This window comes from Zingiber officinale, chromosome 7B (assembly GCF_018446385.1).
Source record: "Zingiber officinale cultivar Zhangliang chromosome 7B, Zo_v1.1, whole genome shotgun sequence".
Lineage (NCBI taxonomy): Eukaryota > Viridiplantae > Streptophyta > Magnoliopsida > Zingiberales > Zingiberaceae > Zingiber > Zingiber officinale.
The window spans coordinates 91,870,663-91,879,584 of NC_055999.1; positions in this window are offsets into that span (position 1 = coordinate 91,870,663).

Here is an 8,922-nt window from a genome sequence, read left to right on the forward strand (position 1 = left end):
AGCTCTGTTCCTGAGCTTTCTTTTATAAGCCTTTTTGGTCTATTGATCAGCCTTGATTAGAACTATCAAACAGGTCGACCAGTAGCGGGGTGGGTCGATCCATAGTGGGTAGACTATTTGTGTGTGTGTGTGTGTGTGTTGTGTGGGGGGGGGGGAGGGCGGGAACCCCCAACCCAAGCCAAGTTATGGGTTAAGCAGGCCAACCCACAAGCCCACTAAAAATATATATATATAAAATATAAAAAATAATTAAGGTGGCGTTTGGTTCTCTCCTAGGAATCGAAATGAGAATGGGTATCATAATATTATGGAATGGAATGAGTATGAGCCTGGGTATCATTCCTAAAAATAATATTTGGTTAGTTGAATATTTTCAATTGGAATGAACTTAAATTTTCTTTTTTACTCTTAGAGAAAAATAAGAGAAAAAATTATATGGAAGATAAAGTTGAATGTGAGAGAAACATATGATGAGAGAGAAAGTATAATGGGAAAAAATAAAGAAAAGTGTGATAAGAAAAAATGAGGAGAGAGAGAGCATGATAAGAGAGATTGAGAAGAGAAAAAGTATGATGAGAGAGAAAGTGTGTTGAGAGAGGAGTGATGGAAAAAATGAAGAGAGAGAAAGTGTGATGAGAGAAAATGAGGACAGAGAGTTTGATGGAAGAGAATGAAGAGAGAGAAAGTGTGATGAGAGAAAATATGGAGAGAGAGTATGGTAAGAGAGATTGAGGAGAGAGAAAGTATGATGAAAAAATAAGGAGAGAATAAAGAGAGAGAAAATAATGAGAGAGAGTGTGTGATGAGAGAGAATACAGAGAGAAAATGGTAGAGAATGTGTGATGAGAGAGAGTGCGATAGAAGATAATGAAGAGAGAGAAAGTGTGATGAGATAAAATATGGAGAGAGAATATGGTAAAAGAGATTGAAGAGAAAGAAAGAATGATGAGAGAGAAAGTATGATGAAAAATGAGGAGAGAGAAAATAATGAGAGAGTGTGTGTGATGAGAGAGAATACAAGAGAAAATGGTAGAGAATGTGTGATGAGAGAAAATAAGGAGAGAGAAAATTGATGATAGAATGAGGAGACAGAAAATATGATGAGAGAGAACAAGGAGAGAGAGTGAAATGAATGAAAAATTGAACAAATATACTAAGGGTATTTTCGTCCAACACTTAATTCTTATTCTTATTCCATCAAAACCCAAGGAAGGGGGTGGGTTTCATCCATACCCAAATTTTTGGGTTTCATTTTAAAATCTTAATTCCATTCCCATCAACCAAATACAAGGTTTGGAAATAAATTCATTCCCTCATTCCCAAACCTCTAAACCAAACGCCACCTAAGTTTGAGTTACAAATTAGGCAGGTCAAACTCACGAGTCCATTGAATTTTTTACTTTAATTTTATCTTTTGGATATTTTTTTTCTCATCCTATAGGTCAATCCAAGTCCATCACGGACCAACCCGTGCAGGTTATGAGACCAAGCAAGTTAGCCCTCCTAGATCACTTTTAAATGGATTAATAAAATTTTAACCCAACCCACTTAAATTATTTGGCAGGGCGGGCCAACCCGAAGGCCCCAACCTAAATTGACGGTTCTAGCCTTGATCGATCAACTGATCAATCTTGATCCCCACTACTGAGTTTATCGTGATCTATGATCTCATCATTATCATCAATCAATCGAAAACTTTTTCGATTTACCGAACTGGGCCACCTCATCGGATCTGAGTTCAGTCTTGAACCCAGTCAATTGAACCTAATCAGTCTACTAATCCTTGCGATCGGTCTACCGATCCTTAGGGTCAGTTGACCAAACCAACTTGGGTCCAGTTCAACTCGAGTCAAGTTTGGCTTACTCCGGACTTGGTCTAACTAAGTCTGATTGCATTCGTTGACTCTTTATTTTGCTTCTAACTTTAGGTTCCTATAAAATAGTCATTCAAAACACAAGCAAACACTTAAGCTTAATTACTTGACCTACTAGGATTATCTTTTGTTTGAAATTTACCCCTCCAAGACTTTACCACATAAGGGTTACTCTCTTAGGATCAAGCATAATCCTATAAGTCTACATGTCCTACTAGGATTCTTGCTTGGAGTTCACTTCTACAAGACTTTCATCACCTAAGGTTCACTCAGGATCTCGCCACCTAAGGTTCACTCTATTAGGATCAAACCTGCCAAGCATCTTGTTTGGACTTGCCACTTGCCAGACATTCGGTCATTCTTGACACGTATGGACTTGCCACTTGCTAGACATCTGGTCATCCTTGACATGCCTGGACTTTTTCTTGCCTAACATCCAGTTCTCTCTTAACTTGTTAGGGCTTTCTCTTACCAAATATACGATCACCCTTGACTTGTTTAGACTTTTCCTTGCCTAACATCCGGTTCTCTCTTTACTTTAGGGCTTTCTCTGCCAAATATCTGATCATCTTTGATCTGTTTGGACTTTTCTTTATTAGTCATCCGATCAACCTTTGGCTTGATTAGACTTTTACCTTTTCTAGTCATCCGGTCAACTTTTGATCTGACTAGACTTAGTTCACTTTCAAATATCAAGTCCTACTTGGGTAACTCTTGGCCAAGCTTGATTAGACATAGGTATATTATCAAACAGAAAATCCTAAAGGCTTATTGCACCAATAAAAACTAGTAACTGTTAGGACCCGTGCGGCCGACAAGAGGGGAAGGGTGAATTGCCTATAAATTATAAATGGACTTTTCTTGATCTTTCAAACAAGATTAGTAGCATAATTAACTTAAAGTAGTTTAACAACTAATAAAATAAAGAGGCACAGAAAGTTACTTGATTACAACTTAGATGGTTGTTAATATAAGGTAAAAGAAAGTACTAAAAGATCTCCTTCAGTGAAGGCAGAGAAGCCTCTTACAGTCATTGAACGCTCAGAAAGTTATTAGGAAATGAATACTTAAGTTGTTAACTATTTTCTAGATCTAGGGATCTTTTAATAGTCCCTAGAAAATCATATCCAAGGTTGGGAGACGTCTCCAACAAGGTGGAAGGCACCTCCAGCAAGGCAAGCGAAGATAAGGTTTTATCTTCGCTAACGGTTAATTTTGCCCAATCTATGGCACCTTCAAAGGGTTGTATGCGTCTTCCATGGGTGGTTGAAGGTGTCTTCCCATAGAAAGGCATAGAGGCGCCTCTAACCAGATTAAGGGTGCCTCCAGCAACTCCACAGCTCCTCATTGTCTCTTTTGTTGCTTTGATTGCCTTGGTGATTTCATTTATCCGAAATTGGGCTCACCCAGACTGATCCTCCGGCCTTCTCCTTAGCAGGCTTCCTCTCCGACTCCTCACCCCACGAAGATTGTGCACGTCCTTCTCGTCCATCGGTGTACTCTTCCACAGCACCTCGTCCCTCGGACGCACCGAGCCCGTCGAATCCCTCTCATGTCATCCTTCTCGCTAGCTACGTCTTCCGCTCGACTTCTTGTGTTCCTAAGCTCCTGCATACTTAGACACAAGGATCAAATACAACAGGACCTAACTGAACTTGATTGACCACATCAAAACTAGCACGGGGGTTCTAACAATCTCCCATTTTTTTATGTGCATCAACCCAAGTTTAAGTTTAGGGTTAAAAGTGTAATGAAATAGTAAAGTAATGAATTTAAACAAGTTAATTGTAAAAAAAATAAATACAAGGATAAAAATCCTAATTCCCCCTTAACTTTTACTTATTTCTTCCCTTTTGATCATATTAAAAAAAAATTGAAAACATAAAGTACACTATTAGAAAAGTTTGAAAAAACTTTTCTAGGTGTAAGGAAACAGATTTAATAATCACATTTATAAAAAGATGAGTTTAAGTTTTGAAAATTTTTCTTAAGGTTCAATAGAAAATTTTCATGAATTTTTTTTTTTAGCACATACAAATCATTTTGACACAAAAATAGGTTTTGCAAGTTAAAACATAAATCCTCAAATATTTTGCAAGTAATGATAAAAGAATGTACAATTAAAGAAAAATTAAAATTTTTTAGAAATAAAATTTCAAGATTTTTCAGATTTAGAAATCAAGTTTTCAGCAAATAATCCATAAAAAATTTATTATTTATCAAAAATTTATAAAAAAATATATTTTAAAATAGAAATTCAATGATTCTATTCGTAGAAGAAATTTGGATAATAATTTCTAACAGAAGGATTATACAAAAATATTTTGACCAATTATGATTTTTTCAAAAATAAATATTTTAAAAATAGTTTTAATAATCTAAAAATCAGGTTGATTTTTCTATGTATTCAAAACATGACTATAATTTTCCAAAAAAATCAAGTTTTTCAAAATACTTATTTGAAGAATTATGATTTTAAAAAAAAATCAGAAAAATTTAATACTAAGAGATTTTCTATTCTAGTAACAGAGAAAGAAAATTTCAGAAATAACAGTAAGCATACCAACTTGCAAATATTTCTAAACATGCATAATCATTTATTTATTCTAAGAAAGATTTTGGGATCCAAAATAAATTTTTATCTACAAGGTTAATAAGAAATTTCTTTGAAATATATTTTTATGATATTTTTCTAATTTGTCCTTTATAGTATTTAAGATACCAATTTAGACTTCTATAATTTTTCCAGACATTTTGATTAAGACATGCAGAATTTCTAGAGTTTTCAATTTGGTCCTTCAATTATTTATTTTCTTCCCTTAACTTATCATACATTTTAAAGGGCAAGTTTTTTCTAAGATTATTTTTAATTCAAGAACTTCTCTTTTTAAGTTATTTTTTTTATTTTATCTTACATAATGATCTAGTCATAGATTTAATACCTGAGTATAACTGGTCAGGGGTAGTAAACATACCTCACTTACCAGATCCTCTCTAAAGTCTGTTTCTTTCTCCTCGCTGCAGCTTTCTTCTAAGGAGCCTCCCCCTTCATCTATGCTCTCCACCTCCTAGTGACTTGCCATTAGTGCAAGTCTAGTGTATTCCGCCAGATCAGATTCTGATGACGACTCATCCCAAGTCGCCTTCAAGGTTTTGTGCTTTCTTGTACTTGATCCCTTCTTGTTGTCATTCTTCTTCATCTTTGGGCAGTCCTCCTTGACGTGCCCCTCTTCATTACAGTTATAGCATCTTATCTTCCTTATTTTTCTTTTCTTTGCCTGCAATTGATTAAACTTATTAGTTCTAAAAAATTTCTTAAATTTTCTTACCATATAAGTTGTTTTATCATCATCCAGGGAAGTGTCGGCGTCTGATTCATCCTTCTTGGCTTTTAGAGCAATGTTGTTAGATTTTTCTAATTCTTGATTATATACACAACGAGACTCATGAAGTTTGAAAGTTGAAAAAATATTTTCAAGAGTACATATCTCTGTTAGAGTTGAAATGTGCTAGAGGGGGGCGAGAATAGCTCGTCGCGCTTGATTGCTTGCTTATTTGATGATGATATGCAGCGGAATGAACTCGAAGCAAACTTACAACACTAACACAAAGGATTTACTTGGTATCCACCTCAAGAAGAGGTGACTAATCCAAGGATTCACACACGACATGCTCTCCACTAATAAAAACACTCCTTCTCGATCACAACCGGAGGCGGAGAAGCCTCGTACAAACTCACACAAGAATATACAACACCCACAAGAAAAAAATATAAAAGATACAAATGGGAACTCTTTCTTCTTGCTTACTTGTTGCCTCTTAAACTTTGGAAGTGTAACTACACTTGTCTCCAAGAGCCTTCAAGAACTGGCTGTGAAAGTGTGGAGAGATCTCGTGAATCGTCGCTGAGATGCACTGTAGTCGCTGGAGAAGAATCCCTGAAGAAGACACTCGCCAACAGCTATAACCTGTGCAACGGTCGGATCCCAATCGATTGAATGGCTCTCAATTGATTAGGGAAGTTGTGAATTAATCAGCTAATCGATTCAGAACGCCTCTGTGCTCATTGGAAAATGCCTGAATCGATTGCCTGATCGATTCAGCCTCTATCGCATGATTTCCAACTCCCCAATTGATCGACCAATTGATTGGAGGTGCCCAATCGATCGGCTGATCGATTAGGAAAGATTTTATGCTCGCGACAATTGCTCCCAATCGATTGACCAATCGATTGGACCAAACCTTCTTCGCGGCACACATCTAATCGATCAACTAATCAATTGGACTACGGTTCAATCGATCGATTGATCGATTGACCCATCTTTGACTTGCCTAAATCAAGTTTAAGATTCCCAAACCCAACATCCGGTCAACTGTGACCTATTGGAACCTCATGCTTAGCATCTGGTCAACCTTAACCTGCTAGGACTCCTTCACCAAGTGCCCGGTCAATCCCGTTGACCCACTTGGACTTACCGTCTCATGCTAAGTGTCCAGTCCTCAATGACCCACTTGGGATTACGCCAGATGTTCGGTCACCCTTGACCCATCTGGATTTTCTTGTGCCAAGTATCCGGTCAATCTTTTGACCTACTTGAACTTCCCAATGCCAAGTGTCTGGTCAACCTTGACCCACTTGGATTTCCACGTGTCTGGCTTCACTCACCAAGACTTTCCATCTTCCTAGCTTCACTTGATAGACCGTTTGGAGCGATAGAGGGGGGGGGGTGAATATCGCGCTTTTTAAAACTATTCTTTTCTTTCAAAACAAAGTCGTGCAGCATAAATAAAAAAGGAGACAAAGTATTTTACTTCGTTCGGAGTCTAGCTCGACTCCTACTCGAAGGCCTGCAGTCCTTGACCGCACCGATGAGCAAAGCACTAAAAACCTTCTTTCCGAAGTCCTCGGAAAGAAGCGAATCGTACAGATACAAGAATGTTAAGATAGTAACACACCTACTATCTTATGTAAATTAAGTGCAATAAAAAATAAGTATACCGACAATAAGATTTGAAAGACGAAGCTTGGTCGGCACGAATGAAGTTGCTTGCTGAAATCGTAGGCGTGAGCAGCTTGCAGAAGAGCACCAGAATTGATTAGAAAGTTCTGTCTTGCCTCTGACTTCGAGCCTCAATTTATAAGAGTACTGGAGGTTCGGTCGACCGATCCCTCTTTTCGATCGACCGAACTAGCTTCATTCCTTCCTCGCTGAAGACTGCAGCTGGCTCGATCTGTCGCAGTAAATGCTCATGAATGGTTCGGTCGACCGAACAGTCTATTTCCCTGTCCGTCGAAATCTGTCGAGATCCTCATTAATGTTGTAATCAATTTTGATTGGATTGGTCGACCGGTCATCCGGTTCGATCGACCGATCAGCCTTTTCCCTTTTCTGCTGATCGATGTTTGTTAACTTGGTCTGTGCTGAGTCACCAGGGATCGGTCGACCGATCTTACTTTTCGGTCGACCGATCAAGCTTTGATCGGACTTTGACTTTGATCTGGTCTGAGCTGTTTGCTTTCTGATTTTGTCTGTTATGCTTTGTTCGGTCGACCGATCCAGTCTGACCTGTAGCACAATGTTAGAAAAAACTTCCTGCAACATAGATATCAGCACACAACATAATAATGAATGAGTAATAAAATAATAGTAGAACTGTTCTTGATCTCAACTTGGAAACCTTCCCGGTTTCTTCAATTGGATCAACGACCTAGGGTTGTTCCCTTCTGGAACTCGATCTCACAGTTGCTCCTCCAGTTTGTTTACCTCAACCCACCTGCCAAACTTTGATCCTCCAGATCTAGTTTGGACTTTTCACTCAGCCTTGATCGGCTCCCCAGGACTTTTCCTTCGATCTTCGGCCCTCCAGACCTCTCGATCATACCACCAAGCATTGGGTCCCCTTGACCTGCTTAGATTTGCACCTCGGTTCCACGATCTACTAAGATTTCTCCGCCTAGCCTCCGGCTAGGGCTTTCTCGTTTGAGTAAACATCCTGCACACTCAATCAACTTGTTAGATCACAACAAGACTTAACTTGAACCTTTGACAACATCAAAACTCAGGCTTGATTCTAGTGCAACTTGCACCAACATCACTCACTAGAACTTCTCATATGCTTGTCTTCATTCACCAGGACTTTTACCTAGCTTCACTTACTAGGATTTTCCAACTGTCTAGCTTCACTCACTAGGTCTTTCACCTGGCTTCACTCGCCAGGACTTTCAACTACCTAACCTCCAGTTAGGATTTTCCCAATCAAGTATCCGGTCAACCCTTTGACCTACTTGACTCTTCTTCACATCTAACTGGTCAATCTTGATCAGAGAGGAATTGTATCAACAATCTCCCCAATCGGACAATTACATCCGCAATCTTCATGTATTGTCAAACATCGAACCCCAAAATATCAAGACTCAGGCTTGAGCCAATTCAAGTCTAGTCAACTGGTCAACTTTGACCCAGGGGATATTGCACCAACAATCTCTAGGTCCTTAGAGATGTAGTAAGCATCTACTAAGGTTGACCACTCTTGAGTTCTTGGAAAAGCATTAAGTGCGTGCCTTAAGAAGTCACGGTTTGTCACCTTTTCTCTGAGGTTGTTGAGCTGGGTGATCAGGTCTTTGATTCTTGCATGGAGTTGGGCTATCTTTTCTCCTTTGTTCATCTGGAGGATCGTCAGTTGACTTCGAAGGATGTCTCACTTTGCCAATTTAGCTTCTGAAGTACCTTCGTGAAGCTCCAAGAATTTCTTCCAAAGATCTTTAGCGGAGTCGTAGCTTCCAATCCGGCAGACCTCCTTGGGTGAAAGAACACTAAGCAGATGGAACTCTGCTTTTCCATTAGCCACGAAGTCAGCTTGTTCCTTCTTCATCCATGCGTACTCTTCTTTCTCGGCTCTATGCTGATCCATAGGTGCTACAAAATCATATTTTATAATTAATAAAATTTCGAAGTCAGTTTTGAAGAATACCTCCATGCGCTTCTTCCATGTTACGAAGTCTCCCTCAAATTTCAACGGGAAGATACTGGATCTAGCTATTTCTTTT